The following is a 17,360-nucleotide window of genomic DNA, read 5'->3' as shown; positions in this document are numbered from 1 at the left end:
TCCCCAGTTGCAAGATTGGATACTGTACGAACAGTTATTGCATTAGCAGCTCAGAAAGGGTGGAACCTGTACCAACTTGATGTGAAGTCACCTTTCCTGAATGGAGAATTAAAAGAAGAGGTACATGAGTAAACAAAGTCATTTACATCTTGGAGCAGCAAAATGAGTTCTAAGGTATGTCATGGGAACCATGGAGCATGGAATCAGGTTTGAAAAAAATTCTAAACTCAAAATTAAAGGCTATTGTGATAGTGATTGGGCTGGAAGTGTTGATGACATGAAAAGCACTTCTGGTTATGTGTTCAGCCTAGGTTCAGGAGTAATTTCTTGGTGTTCGAAGAAACAAGACACTATAGCGCAATCTTCAGCTGAAGCAGAATATTTGGCAGCTGGTTTGGCTACACAACAATCATTGTGGTTGAGAAGAATACTTGAAGATATCGGAGAAAAGCAAGAAGAAAGTTTGTTGCTTCACTGTGACAATAAATCAGCAATAGCCATGGCGAAGAATCCTGTTTTCCACAGTCGAACAAGACATATTAATATAAAGAACCACTTCATTTGAAGTGTGATCGAAGATGGCAATGTGCAGTTAGTGTTCTGCAGTTCACAAGAGCAGCTTGCAGACATTTTTACTAAAGCACTACTAAGAGGAAGATTTCAACAACTTAGAGAAGCAATGGGAGTTAAAGAGCAACACATTAATGGGGAGTGTTAAAATTAATGTGTTGTAACCACCACTGGCTTTAGTAAGAATTATGAGAGAATTGCAACCATCAAATTCTATTTATTGTCTTTATTTAGAGTTATGTTAGAGTTGTAACATTAAGATTGAGAGAACCAAGAGTCCTCATCTTAATTATCATCTTATTGTATTCTATGTCAGTTTTGATTCAAGCCTATATAAAGGCTTTGTAATGCTAAGAAAGATATAGCAGTTGGTGGTGAATTCCATAAAATAAGAGTTTTAAAGCATATCTTCCACCAGTGGAAGTACAGTGAGAAAAGTGTCCAGTGCAGTTTTAAAGCATATCTTCCACCAGTGGAAGTATAGTGCAAAAAGTGACTAAATCCAGTTTTCTTCTGCAGAATACTGCAACACCATAATTTATCACATACCACCTCTAGAATACCACCAACACAGGAAGTAAGTCGAAAATTCGTCTTCCAAACTTTACGGGAATATTACGGGCTTATCACATAGAATTATACATAAAGAACAACAAATGCAGAAATATAAAATGCTATTATACTAATTATAGCATACACACTAGATCCTATTGCAACTACCACCTTAAAACTGTGTAAGTTTTTCCTCTGTGAGTTTCATATTCAAGATGCATCCAAGGAAATATTTTGCAGAGAAATTTGTCTGCAAGTTTCAAATATCCTACCCTCCATTTCTTCCAAAACATGATCGGACCGATAATCATTCCGAGTCCAAAAACAAATCCCAATTATACACTTAAAAAGTTCCAGTCTATTAAACAAACTATGCTTTCACATGTTGGTTGCGGATGCAAGTCCTTCCTCTCAACATCTTGTATTTCAATTAATGGAGGGCCATATAGTCCATCATTTCCTTCAAAGGAAGAAGCAGGAAACGATTGAAGTTGAGTACCTGTTGGGATCTTTCCCATCAAATGATTGAAGGAAAGGTTCAAATAAGAAAGGAAGGACAAACTTGCTAGCTGCACAGGAATTTCACCATCCAAGGAGTTATTTGAGAAGTCCAATGACTCTAACTGTTTCAAATTCCCTATCGAAGATGGAATTTCACCTGAAAGACCATTGGTTGAAAAGTTCAAAATATAAAGTGCTTTCAAGTCCATCAACGACTGAGGTATTGGTCCTTCAAAAGAATTGAATGAGAAATCAATGGCTTTGAAAATTGTTAGAATTTTAACCAAATCTTGTTGTTGACCTTTACATGTAACCGTAACACTATCGTGATAATAAGGGTAGTCGAGTGACATGTTGTAGTTGATGTCACGTGCAACATTTTAATTATATATCATTCTTTCCCAGGTTGTAAAATACCTTTTAGGTAGTGTTCCGTTGAAATTGTTGAAAGCAATGTCCACAAAACTTCCATGAAATTTGTTATTCCTCAAAACCAAGACACTAAGTATTGGTATGTCATTTAAGAAGCATGGAAAATGATCAACAATTTGATTTGATCCAATGTCAAAAACCTCTAAAAATGAGCAATGGGACAGAGACCTTGGAATTGGCCCTTCTAATTGATTTCCATGGAAGTTCAATCTGGTTACAAAATAAAATTTTGGAAACATATCTGGTATAGAGCCAGTGAGACTATTATTTCTCAAATCTAACACTTCAAGTTCAAGGTTACCTGTCATTGTCAATAAACATGGAGGAATTGTTCCAGAAAAGTTGTTGAAGGAAATATCTAGGATTTGAAGTTGTGAAGCATTGCACAAGTAATAAGGGACGCTTCCATGTAAGTTATTGTGAGAAAAAGATAGGAATTCCATGGATGATATGTTACTTCCAATATATTGTGGGACAACTGAAAAATCATTTTTTGAGTAGTCCAAAAAATAAGGATGTTTAGGAAAAGAAGGTATTGACCCTTGCAGTTTGTTGTTATGAAGGTCAAGACTTCCCAATTTGGAAGTAAGACTTTGAAAAGGTCCTTCTAAATTAGTGAGGAAATTGTGAGAAACATTAGAGATTTCAAGATCTCTTAATTTCCACATCCAGTTAGGTATTTTTCCTTGGATTTGGTTATTTGAAAGGTCTAGAGAGAACAATGTTGATTGATTTATCAAGAAACTAGGGAATAACTTCAAGTTGCAGGATACCAAACTTAGATATCTAAATTTCGGAACAGAAGACAAATCAACATTTGTAACATTCACATCGATTGATATGTTGTTGTAAGAAAGGTCTAGTGTAGTTAAATTTCTAAGCTTCAAAACCTCATCTAGCTGTAGTGACCCATTCAAGCTGTTAAAGGAAAGATGTACCTCCTCCAATGATGGGAGCGTAAAAAGGGACGAAGGAATACCACCACTTAAACTATTATGAGAAAGGTCGACGTAGGTAAGGTGTGAAAGGTTTGACATTGAGTTGGGAAGTGTTCCATTAAATTGACAATAAGAAAGATCCAAGTGAGATAAGAATCTCATGTTGCTAAAAGTGTGTGGAAGTGTTCCAGAGAATTGTGTGCTTTCCAAATTAATGCTATAAAGAGATTCACTCATTGAATAGTCTGGAAATGACCCATGAAGATTATAGTTTCCTGATAAATCAATAATTGAAAGTGTTTTAATTTGAAAGACTTTTTGTGGAAATGTACCAATCAATCCACAATCATGAAGATTCAGGGTGGTTAGATTTTTCAAATTCGCAAATATTTCTGGAATTGGGGATGCAAAATTGTTCCCATCAAGAACAATGACAGATAGGTTCACTAGTTTAGTGAGGGAAGAATCAAGGGGTCCTGATAGATCACAGCCAGACATACTCAAATCTTGTAGGTCACGCAACTGCAACAAAGCATTTCCCCATTCATGTCCCATAGTTGATATAATTATACCATCTAGATACAGTTGTTTAAGACTGGTTAGATTTTGGAGAAATGAATGTAGATTTCGGTCGTTTATTTTCCGCCCTTGTTCTTTTGAAAAGCTATAAATAGAAGAGAGATCAAGAGTAACTAATCTTGTAAGCTTTGAAATCTTCTTAGGAATATTCCCCACAACGTAAGATTTTGACAAATTCAAATGATTCAGCATCACCAACTTACTGAATTCTGACGGAATGGGAGAACCAAAATTGTTATGAGCCAAATTCAAGGTTTGGAGATGTTGGAGACCAAAAAGACTACTTGAATTATCAAATCCCCCATAGATTTCTTCTTCACTTAGATCAAGGCCAATACATGTCCCTCGTTGTCACATGTTACACCACTCCAATTACAACATGCAGTGTTTTCGTTCCACGATTTTAGTTTGGTGGAAAATTGAGGATCAATTGTGAAATTGTTTTTGAATTGGAGCAACAATGATTGTTGATCTTGGAGACATTTGGCAGAGACAACAATAGTGAGATGAAAGAAGTAGTAGCAGAGAAAGAATGAAAGCAATGTAGTTTTCATTGTTATTTCTACTTGCTCTTAGTTATGTGACAAATGATAGTGTTATAGATGTAGTTTAAGGCTGCAAAAAGTATATCAATAGAAGTTTCGTTGAAGAAGAGTAACCTTTTTGTTTTCTAGTATTTGATTATGACACAACTGCTAAAAACAAGTCTTACATTCACTAAATATATGGCTCTATAGCATTTTATCTTATATCTTTTAAATATTTTCTTATATTTTGTAAATTACATAATTAAAAAATTCATCACTTTTTAAATTCTAATAATTAAATAACATTTCAAATTAAGATTTAAAAATGTATTTTATATTCTCTAATACATTGTAGGGTCATTTTTTGACTTTGTGTGATACAAAATTGTGGTTTAGTTTAATTTGAATGATTCAATTCTTTGTTCTCAAGGTTTCTTCCAAGTAATGTTTGTAGTCATCTTCATATTTTGCAAAATGTCAAGGAAAAGACTGTTGACGAAACACTCAAACATTATGGACCGTGTAAAAATAAGAAAAAACTTTTCCACAAATAAAGAAAAGAGAAAATGGGTGATACACTGATAGTGTAAAATATTTTTAAACTGTCAACCAATCACTACCATGTATCAAATTAAACCACTATTTTAATTAAAAAATAATTTAATGACAGGGCTAATTAATAACTTTCTATTGGATGACAGTGTAAAATTATTTTACATTGTCAGTGCACTACCTTTTAACTCAATAAATATCATCAAGAACAATATTAAAATAAAAAAATTGAGTTGTCTAAATAATAATTTGCCGTTACTTCCTATCTGAAATATGAGACTGTCTTTTAATTGGAGCAACAAGGATTGTTGATTTTCAAGAAATTTGGCAAACGCAACAGTGATATGCAACTAATGTTAATTACTCTTAATGTCAACCACACAACACAATACAAAACGGCAAGACAGAGGTGACCAATGATGGTCTTATGAAGTTGCAAACAGAAGAGAAGTTTCTTCGAACAAGACCATAATGTTCCAAGGCATCTAAACAGTGTATCATTTCAAAGTAAATGTCAAAATAATTACCATCTAGTGTGTTATGGAAAAACACATTTGAAGTTCCATTAGGTTACTTTAATTAATGATAGTTTCCAAGTCTTCCGATTCTCTTACTAAACTCATTTTATTTCCCATTCGCATTTAGACAGTTAGTTAGTTATCCATTATTAAATATTCCATAAAACATGTATTAAGAATATCATATTTAGTGGTTTCTTAATTTCTTTTCTCCTATATCTTTTACTAGTAAATATTAATATCATGACTTGTTTATTTGAATTTAATCCAAATTAAGTGATAACCACGGTAAATAACAGTGGTTCAATATTGAAAATCACACATATTGATAGTTAAGCACATTCTGAGAATTAAAACCATAATCAATCTACATGTAAATATTTTATGGAATCATTAAATGAGAGGCATGAAAAAGCTTAGAATCAAACCTCAGCAGAGCACAGGTTGCCTACAAATATGGAAATATAAAATACTATTATACTAATTAGCACACACATTAAAGTTAATTAGCACACACATAAAATACTATTATACTAATTAGCACACACATTAATACTAATATAAAATACTATTGAACAACAAATATGTCACTACCACCTTAAAACTGTGTAAGTTTGTCCTCTGTGGGTTTCATATTCCAAGTGCATCCAAGGAAATATTTTGCACAGAATTTTGTCTGCAAGTTTCCAATAGCCTACCCTCCATTTCTTCCAAAACATGATCGGACCAATAATCATTCCGAGTCCAAAAACAAATCCCAATTCTACACTTAAAAAGTTCCAGTCAATTGAACAAACTAGTCTCCCACATGTTGGTTGTGGATGCAAGTCATTCCTTCGACCATCTGGTTTTTCAATTAATGGAGGGCCATATAGTCCATGATTCCCTTCAAAGGAAGAAGCTTGGAATGTTTGAAGTTGAGTACCCGTTGGGATCTTCCCCGCCAAATGATTGAAGGAGAGGTTCAGATAAGAAAGGAATGACAGACTTGCTAGTGACACTGGAATTTCACCAACCAAATTGTTATTAGCGAGGTCCAAGGACTCTAACTCTTTCAAGTTTCCTATTGAAGATGGAATTTTACCTGTGAGACCATTATTTGAAAAATTCAAAATATAGAGTACTTTCAATTCTGTCAACGACTCAGGTATTGGTCCATCAAAAAAATTCGATGAGAAATCAATGGCTTTGAGAATTTTCAGAATTCTAACCCACTCCCGTGGTTGGCCTTTGCATGTAACTGTAACTCTATCTTTATAGTATGAGTTGATGACAGCCTGCGACCGGAGGTCGAAGTCTGATACGTCACCATCTTCATGAAGCATCATTCTTTCCCAAGTTATGAAATACTTTTCAGATAGTTTTCCATTGAAATTGTTGAAAGCAATATCCATAATCTGGATCATTTTCCAATGCTTATTTTCTACTGAGTATGAACATTCAACAGACCCATAAAATTTGTTGTTTCGCAAAACCAAGACAAGTAGTGTTGAAATGTTATTTAAAAAGCATGGAAAATGATCAACAATTTCATTTGATCCAATATCCAATATCTCTAATAATGAGCAATGGGAGAGAGACGTGGGAATTGGCCCATGTAAGAGGTTATCATGGAAGTTCAAGCTTCTTACAACACAAGAATTTGGAAACATATCTGGTATATGGCCGGTGAGATTGTTCTCTCTCAAGTTTAATGCCTCAAGGGTACTGGTCATTGTGATTAAACATGGAGGAGTAGTTCCAAAAAAGTTGTTGTGGGAAATATCAAAAAATAGAAGTTGTGAAGCATTGCATAAGTAATTAGGAATGAGTCCATGTAAATTATTGTTAGAAAAAGATAGGAATTTCATGGTTGATAGGTTACTGCCAATATCATGTGGGGCAACTGTAAAATTATTGTTTGAGTAGTCCAAGAAATAGGCATATTTAGGAAAAGGAGGTATTGACCCCTGCAGTTTGTTGTTATGAAGGTCAAGAACTTCCAATTTGGAAGTTAGACTTTGAAAAGGTCCTTCCAAATTAGTGAGAAAATTGTGGGAAATATTAAGGAAGTCAAGATATTCCAATTTCCAGATCCAGTTTGGTATTTTTTCCTTTTATTTGGTTATTTGAAAGGTCTAGAGAGAACAATGTTGATCGATTTATCAAAAAACTAGGGAATGATTTCAAGTTGCAGGATGCCAAACTTAGATATTGAAATTTGGGAATTAAAGACAAATCAACATTTGCAACATTCACATCGATTGATATGTTGTTGTAAGAAAGGTCTAGTGTAGTTAAATTTCCAAGCTTCAAAACCTCATTTAGGTTCAGTGACCCTTTCAAGCTGTTAAAGGAAAGATGTACCTGCTCCAACGATGGGAGTGTAAAAAGGGACGAAGGAATACCACCACTTAAACTATTATGAGAAAGGTCTAGGTAGGTAAGGTGTGAGAGGTTTGAAATTGAGTTGGGAAGTGTTCCATTAAATTGACAATAAGAAAGATCCAAATGAGATAAGAATCTCATGTTGCTAATAGTGTGGGGAATTGTTCCAGAGAATTGTGTGTTTTGCAAATAAATGCTATAAAGAGATTCACTTATTGAGTAGTCTGGAAACGACCCATGAAGATTGTAGTTTCTTGATAAATCAATAAATGAAAGTGTTTCAATTTGAAATATCTTTTGTGGAAATGTACCAATCAATCCACATTCACGAAGACTGAGGGTTGTCGGTTTTTTAAAATTAGCAAATGTTTCTGAAACAGAGGATGAGAAATTGTTCCAATCAAGAACAATGACAGATAGGTTCACTAGTTTTGTGAGGGAAGAATCAAGGGGTCCTGATAGATCACAGCCAGCCATACTCAACTCTTGTAGGTCACGCAAAGGCAACAAAGCATTTCCCCATTCGTGTCCCTTAGCTGATATACTTATACCATCTAGATACAGTTGTTTAAGACTGGTTAGGTTTTGGAGAAATGTTAGTTGTTTTCGGTTGTAAATTGTCGGCACTTGTTCTTTTGAATAGCTATGGAAATGAGAGAGATCAAGAGTAACTAACCTTGTAAGCTTTGAAATCTCCATAGGAATGGGAGAATTGAAATCGTTATAAGCCAAAATCAATTTTTGGAGATATTGGAGACTAAAAAGACTACTCACATTATCAAATCCACCAGAGATTGATTCATAACTCAGATCAAGGCCAATAACATGTCCCTCGTTGTCACACGTTACACCACTCCAAATACAACAAGCAGTATCTTCATTCCACATTTTTAGTTTTGTGGAAGTTTGAAGATCAAATGTGAGATTGTTTTTTAGTTGATTGTTGATCTTGGAAACATTTGGCAGAGACAGCAGCAGTATGATATATGAAGTAGTAGAATAGAAGGAATGAAAGCAATGTAGTTTTCATTGTTATTTTTACTTGCTCTTAGTTATGTGACAAATAATAGTCTTATAGAGTCTTATAGATGTTGTTTGAAGTATAAAGCAGTACGTAACACGTTTTTTGTTTAAAAAGTGCCCTAAAAATTAAATAGTCTAAAGTATTATAACTTTTCAAAAAGATAGACGACATGTTAATTTCAAATGTAATTATTATAACAAAATGTTTTCTCGTTAATGATGGTAGGAAGATACACAGAACTCTCAAGGAAGACTTGGAAGTCTACGTTATAATTTTAATGATGGTAGGGTCACATTGCTTTAATGCTTTATTCTCAAATTGTTTTTTCTTCCTATTAATCTTTTGACCATATTTTTTTAAGTTAAAGATTTGAAATTTTAAGCCAACTAGATTTATAGCTATGTAAGGACATCCCACTTATTCATCTTTAAAGGATGAATTTTAGTCACTTGAAAAAAATGAAAATTTTATGTTTTGTATATATATATATATATATATATATATATATATATATATATATATATATATATATATATATATATATATATATATATATATATATATATATATATATATATATATATATATATATATATATATATATATATATATATATATATATATATATATATATATATATATATATGGGAGCGTATCCGGTGAGAACTAATAGGTTTATGAGAAATGAGAACTATTAAAATCAACCGTTAGATCTAATTAACGTTTAAGATTTACAGATTCCATATTAAGAGCACCTTATTGAATTTTTTTTCAATTGAACTAAATATTTAAACATTCCATAAAAAGAAATTTTTACTCAAAATAATTTTATTACAGTAATTACACCATTATTTAAATATTATAAAAATATTTATTATAAACATACTTAATATTTCATTAGGATATGAATATAAAATATTTATTATAAAAATACTTCAAATTTAGTTAGGATATGAGTAAAAAATGTAATTTAAATTTATCTAAAATTTTCAATTAAAATAAAAATATCTAAACTATAAATATTTTTGAAGAATAAAAAAAATCCAGAAAAATAATATTAAAAAATAAAATTATTTAAAAAATATATTTGATTCAAAAAATGATTTCATAAGTTTTTTTTAAAAAAAAAATTATCTCTTAAAAAATTAATTTGATTTAAAAAATATATTTTAACGTTGCATCACCCATTTTATATAGTTATATATTTTTTCAAAATAAATTCTTATAAACAAAATTTTCTAGACTTACTTCCAAAATCAAACAGACTTCCAATATTTTATTAACAATTTAATCATTGCAGTAAAAATTACTTAGTAAACAATTAACGTAAGATTATTAATATTAAATATAATTATAACAAATAGGAGAATATATATTTACAATATTTTAAAACATTTTTGAATGTCACCTAATTTAATTTCCGCTAAATGATCTAAAAATATGAGTTGTCATTAGCTAGAATTCATTTTACTTCCTATTCTCTATTTCTCTTAATTCCATAAGTAACTTATTCAGAATATTTAAAATATAAAAAAAATTTAAAACATAAAATTAAATCACAAATTTAAAATAATAATTAGAGTGAAGACTCATTTTAGTTCCTCACAGTAATTTTAGAACTGAAATTACTCCCTGACAAAAAAAAGGACTTGATTTAATCTCTTATAAAATTTAACAGGGTCATATTAGTCTTTTCGTACATATTTCTTTAAAATTGATTTTTCCTACTTTTAAATCGTGATTGGACTGTTACGTTGAATTTTATTTTATTGTTCATTTTTTAAACACTAAATTGATTTTTAATTTCAATTTAATTTTAAACAACTCATATTTAAAAACATAAAAAAAGCTAAAATTTGTTCCTAAATGAATCGAACCAAAAACCTTTAAGACCCGTCATATGCTTTGACCACTAAGGTAAATGTGGGAAATACAATACTTCCCCGTTAATTAATTATAATGAACAAAAATAGTTTTTCGCAAAATAATCACAGTTCACACAAGTAAAGTCTTGTTATGACCGCTTCAAAACTTATCTCTCGGGTCCTCCTCTCAATGTAGGTTTGGTTAAAGAAGCGTCTTATTTGTGGAATGTCAAAGCTCCCGCAAAAATTATGTTTTTTGGTTGGCGTTTAATTCATAATAGAATAGCAACTAAAGATCATCTTTTCAAAAGAGGTGTGTTGGTGGATGTTAATGACTTGATGTGTGTTTTGTGCATGAAAAAGGAGGAGACATTATTGCACCTCTTTGGAGGTTGTGAGATAACTTCCCGGATATGGAGAAGGGTGTACCATTGGATTGGTCATGGATTGGAGTTATCTTTTGGTGATTTTGTTGGATTCTTTGCTTCTTGTGGTAAAGTGAAGAGTTTAAATAAGAGGACTATTGTGGCGGTGATATGGTTGGCAACGGCTTGGTGTTTATGGTTGAAGCGTAATGCTTGTATTTTTAGAAAAGAGTCGTTTAGCTTTTCCGAGTGTATGTCGGAGATTATTCTCTCCTCTTGGAATTGGCTTTTATCTTTCTATAAGTTAGGTGTTCTTTGTAGTTATCACACTTGGAATATCCTCCCACTCATTTGTTTCGAGTGTTAGGAGCTTTCCGTTTGTAGTGGGTGGAGTATCCCTTATGCTCCCTATATTAATATCATTGCTTATTAAAAAAAACATCCCGTAAAAAAAAACTCATGAATAACATAAGAAGTTCGAAACAATTCACTTTGATGGCTCTAAGGGCCTTAACAAAATAACAACACCAACTAGTGGTTTAACACATCAAAGTTTTAAAATACGTAACAAACAAAAACTCGATCAAAAGTCTCAAAATCCCATGTTACGTATCAGAGCGACTCCTAAGACTCGATCGGGAAACACAAGCTCCATTCTATACTCAAGTACATGGATTATCTGTACTTCCGAAGAAGCACAAACACAACAACAAAAAAGGGGTGAGAATTACATTCAAATAATAATCAGTGAATATCACATGCTAAGGAGTAGTATTCAAAATGACAATACAACAACCATATGTAATAACAAATCACACATCAACATCCCACACATTTACTTATGAACAATCCATATTTCAATGATTCACAAATCATGACTCTATGCATGCGGTACCAACACAACCAATATGGTTCAATTATATAAACCAGATTCCCGTCGGAATCCAGATAAGTCTTAATTGTTCCCTCGAACTACGACTTATCTTCACACGACTCTACCTCGAGAGTCCGGACGATACTAGGCACCCAACATGGATTCCCACCTAGGCTCATATCCACATAACACCACATGATAATGCATGACATACAATTATGCACAATTCAATATATAATATTGTACATATCACGATCCACATTGATCAAACGTGAGCCATATACTTACCGTAATTCCTCCACTAAATTACATCATACCCAGTAGAACATACAATGGTAAGAAATTCACAACATAAACACGCAAGCCTCTCGTCTATTTAATTTCCCTGTAAAATCCTCAAATTTCACTCATTGCCACCGAACTAATTTATTTTCTAATTATTTAAGTCCTCATTACTCTCTAGGATCGTTGAAATTCACGTTGCATACGAAGTCGGGAAAGAAATCACGAAAACGGGAAAATTTCTACCGAAGCCTGGCCATACGCGTAATGCACTGTCTTACGCGTAACGTCCCTGCCTTACATGTAACGTCCCTGCCTTACGCGTATTGCCATAGTAGGATTTCCCTTAAAATTCTTCCCATAAATCCCTTACGCGTAATGCCCCTGCCTTACGCCTAATGCCCCTGCCTAACGCGTAATGCCTTGTCCATTATGCGTATGGGCAGTCTTTGGCAGAAAATTCCCAGATGTGCATCAGAAACGCATCAGTGCGATTTTCCTCCATTGATGCACTTCTAAGCTCAATATAATAAATGAAAATTATTATAAATAAGGAATAATGTTATTGTGAGACAATCATCCATTTATTCATAATAACACTCCCCCTTGGATGTTTGTTTTGGATATTCCTCGTTATAAAACCTTATTAGATAAAAAAATTCTCGAACCAAAGACTTTAATACCATTTGTTGGGAGAGTTTTTCACTAGGGACCATTGATATATAGTGTAGGACTAGACATCTTTGTGGGAGACACACCACTATTCACCCAAAATCTTAAGATGATAAGTGAATGGGTTCCCCCACTTATAAATGCTCAACTCACCACAGTCCTATTCAATGTAGAACTATTTCCCCACTTACTCACATTTGCATTATTATTCTAACACTCTCCCTCAAGTGTGAGTCCATAATGCTCTACCTCATTCACTTGTACCTCTGTTAATACCTTGCAACAAGACATCACTTCCTGGGTTTTCGATACAAGTGAGTCGGTTCCTTTCTCGAACCAGACGCTCATGATGCCATTTGTTGGGGGAGTTTTTCACTAGGGAGCATTGATATATAGTGTAGACTAGGTATCTTTGTGATAGACACACCACTTATTCACCCAAAACGTTAAGGTGATAGGTGAGTGGGTTCTCCCACTTATAAATGCTTAATTCACCATATTCCTATTCAATGTTAGACTATTTCCCCACTTACGCACACTTGCATTATTATTCTAACACTCCTCTTAAAGTGTGAGTCCATAATGCTCTTCCTCACACTTGTACTGCCGTTGATACCTTGCAACAGGACCTCACTTCATGGGCTTTTCAATATAAGTAAGTTGGTCCCTTTCTCGAATCAGGCTCTGATACCATTTGTTTGAGAGTTTTTCACTAAGGAGCATTGGAATTGTTACAGGACTATGCATCTTTGTGAGAGACACACCACTTATTCACCAAAAACTTTAAGATGATAGGTGAGTGGATTCTCCCACTTATAAATGTTCAACTCACCACATTCCTACCCAATGTGAGACTATTTCTCCACTTACTCACACTTGCATTATTATTCTAACAAGTATCTCTTTCAACTACAATCGAACCCATAATACAATGTCTTGAAATTTCAAGGATTTTATAAATGTATGGAAATTTTTAAAATGTAAATTTGAAAATAATTCTATTTTTCTACCATCGTGAATCAACACTTTAATAAATATGACATAGTAGTTATGAGACTTTGAAAATTTGCAATTTCACATTTTTTTTTGTTGTTTTTTAAATAACTCACCTCGTTATTAATTTTATAGAAATGATTCAAAGAAACATTTCTTTTCATTAAATGATATGAACTTTCCTATAAATCCTATAGGATTGTAAGAGTAGAAAATTTTAAAAAAAAACTAAACTTCGATATGTCAAATTTTTATAGAATATTTCTATATCAGTTATATATATATATATATACATATATATATATATATATATATATATATATATATATATATATATATATATATATATATATATATATATATATATATATATATATATCTCGTATCAAATGGTTCTATTCTATTTTAAAATTAGCTCTTAATAAATGAAAATACAATAAATTAAAAACATATTTTCATTTAAATTGAAAATAAAATTAAATATATTAACCAACTTCATAACTTCATTAACCAACTTTTTACACCATATTAACCAACTTTGTTTTACTAAAAATTATTTTTAACATTAGGATATTTATTAACCAACTTCATCATTTCATTAACCAATTTTTTTTACTTTATTAACCAACTTTGTTTTTCTATTAAAAGTCACTGTTCATATACTATTCATAAATAATATTCATCAGCACTGGTCATGGATACTGTTCACCATTTAATATTATTTTATTTAAAAAATACTGTTCACCGTTTAAATACGGTGAACAGTGTATACGGTGTAAGTATTGGGTATAGGAAATGGTGTAAGGATAGCATTGCTGATGCTCAAAACAAATGGAATGTTCACTCATTTCCATTTGATTTTTATTTCAATTTTTTCAAAGAGATTCTACATTAAATTAGTTGTTAGTTAAACACACAATGAAAGGAAGAGAGAAAAAATGATTTGAATTGGTTATTCCTATTATCACTCATGATTACATTTTGATTACTTGCACTTCATGAATTGAGCTCACATAACTAACTTAACTAATTTGTTACTTACATGCTGGCTTTTTACTGACTGGTTTTTCAATGACTCCAACTGTTTAAGGTTCCCTATAGAAGACGAGATTTCAGCCGAGAGGCCATTGTTTGAAAAGTTGAGAACATGGATTTCTTTGAATTCTTGCAGGTCATGGAGCGATAACAAAATATTGCTCCATTCATGTCCTTGAGTAGTTATACTTATACCATCTAGATATAGTATCCTAATCTTGGTCAGCTTCTGGAAACTCAAAAGATTGGTTCTTTACGCAGGTCAAGGCCCATAACTTGTCCTTCATTGTTACATGTTACACTCATATGCATGCAGTAGCAGCGAAAAAGTACAATCACATATTTAACTGTCTCTAATGTCTAGTTTATTTAACATGCCACAATCAAATCGTTAATTAAATTTATTTTATTCAAATCTAATACATATCATCTTATAACATAGAAGTATGTATACGTAAAGAGCAACAAATGCTGAAATATGAAATATTGTTATACCAATTACCACACACATTAGATCCTAATGCCACTACCACCTTAAAGCTGTGTAAGTTTGTCCTCTGTGGGTTTCATATTTTGCACAGAATTTTGTCTACAAGTTTCCAATAACCTACCCTCTATTTCTTCCAAAACATGATCGGACCGATAATCATTCCAAATCCAAAAACAAATCTCAATTCTACACTTAAAAAGTTCCAGTCAATTGAACAAACTTTTTTTAAATAAGCAATGGTATTAAAAGAGCAAAAGGGATGCTCTACCCAATACAAAACAGAAAATTACTTCTCCACACAAAGAAGAGGAGAAGTATTCCAAGAATAGAAATTACAACAAGCCGCTATTTTAAAGTAAGATCTAATCCAACACCAAGACAAAGCGACAATATCCGAATAGACTTCGGTGAAACTAAAGTTGTCTTCCTTGAAGATTATGGCGTTACGTCTCAACCATATACACCAAATTGAAGCCAACCAGATTACCTCCATCACAGATCTCTTAGCCAAACAATTCACCTTATTCAAAATAAAAGGAAAACCTTCTAAATCCTTCAACGACAACTCCGGCCCGTAATTAATCCACGCAAGAACCTTCTTCCAAATACCACCTACAATCTCACAATCTCCTAAAAGATGATGTAAAGACTCCTCCTTCATATTGCAAAAGACACATAATAAATCATTAGAATCCAAAATGCCCCGTTTGCACAATTGATCCTTCGTTGCTATCCGATTGTGAATGACTCGCCAACCAAAAAATTGCAATTTTGCTGGGACTTTAAAACTCCAAATATTGGCTGCTGCCTTTGCTACAACCGAGTGTAAATCCGGGCCAGAAAGTTTGCTGAAAAACCTATCATAAACGGATTTAACCGTGAACACACCTTCAGCATTCAATTTCCACGAGAAGCTGTCCCTCACCGAAGCTGCCGGCTGGACCTGGTTCAGAAACTCTCGCATTTCTTGCAACAGCAGGACCGTGGCAGCATCATTAATGGGCGCTATTTTCTGGAAATTCCAGCTCCAAGAGTCCGCGACGTTGCTGCCAGCTTCTTGCACGGACATGGCATCATTAACAGCACACACGTATATCTCCGGATAGGCTTCAATTAGGGACTGATCTGCTAACCAACAGCCATGCCAAAACGGAATATCCGCCCCATCACCAACTTGACACTTAATAGCAACTGAAAAATTATCTTTGAACAACAGAATATAATTATCCGAAGTAAGTAAATCCCTCCACCATATTGAGTCATTCTTTTCTATCATCGAAACATCACCTACTAAAACTTTTTTCTTCACCTCCCTGTATCTAGATCTCAATAAACCGTGCCAAACCGCCTCCTCCTCTACAAGGATTCTCCACTTCCACTTGCTAAGTAAAGCGACATTCAAAATCTCCACATTTTTCACTCCTAAACCACCTTCTTCTTTACTTTTGCAAATAGTTTCCCACGACACCCAATGAATCGGTCTCTTCCCTTCAGTAGCATTCCAAAGAAAGGCACTTTGTATGGCTCTAATGTCCTTAAGGACTTTTTTAGGCGCTTTGTAAAACGACAAAGTATATAACGGAATAACATTCAACACCGAATTGATCAAACAAACCCTTCCCGCCATATTGAGCGTTATGCCTTTCCACACCGCAAGCTTCTTCTTTAATTGAGTTAATAAATCTCTCCACATTGAAAACGTCCTAGGATTATCCCCCACCTTAACTCCGAGATATTTAAAAGGAAGGGAATCAATCCTACACCTGATCGCGATTTTACGTGTCTATAAATCTGATGACTGCAAGTGCACAGTCGTGTCGTGTAGTTTTAAAAGATATCGAATCCACAGGGACTATGAATCGATCTACCGTTATCTAAGGTTACTATGTAAAGCTAGGGCTACTAAAATTTTGATTGTTCCTAAGGGATAGTGACAGTGAGAAAATAAAGAATATAATAAAAGGCAGGTATCAGTATGTATTTCGTTCAACTTAAGGAAATCCGAAGGTCCACTGGCTTTTGCATAATTTAATTAAAAATCTTTACTAATTCAATTGATCAAAAATCCTCGTCTCAAACTTTCGCTCTGTTGATTCAGATTACTATCCTAATCCTAATGTACGCTTTCGCCATCCCATTAGATTTTAAAAGAGCTTTTTGGAAACAACGTAATTAATAAAATGCCTATTTTATGAAGTTGTTATCTATTTAAATCTCCTAATCT

The 17,360-nt window shown here is 33.0% G+C and overlaps 3 pseudogenes; all 3 read right to left on the bottom strand.

The window, feature by feature from the left end:
* Positions 1-1,197: 1,197 nt before the first annotated feature.
* LOC131639810 (receptor-like protein 7) lies at positions 1,198-4,126 on the bottom strand (annotated as a pseudogene).
* A 459-nt stretch (positions 4,127-4,585) lies between these two features.
* Positions 4,586-8,570, bottom strand: LOC131639807 (receptor-like protein 7; annotated as a pseudogene).
* A 6,642-nt stretch (positions 8,571-15,212) lies between these two features.
* The window catches only part of LOC131639809 (receptor-like protein 33), a 35,081-nt pseudogene continuing 32,933 nt past the window's right edge, over positions 15,213-17,360 (bottom strand).

This window comes from Vicia villosa, unplaced genomic scaffold (genome assembly GCF_029867415.1).
Source record: "Vicia villosa cultivar HV-30 ecotype Madison, WI unplaced genomic scaffold, Vvil1.0 ctg.002788F_1_1, whole genome shotgun sequence".
In the NCBI taxonomy this organism is placed as follows: domain Eukaryota; kingdom Viridiplantae; phylum Streptophyta; class Magnoliopsida; order Fabales; family Fabaceae; genus Vicia; species Vicia villosa.
The sequence above is the reverse complement of the archived record's forward strand: the minus strand, read 5'-3'. Positions and strand labels throughout refer to the sequence as shown.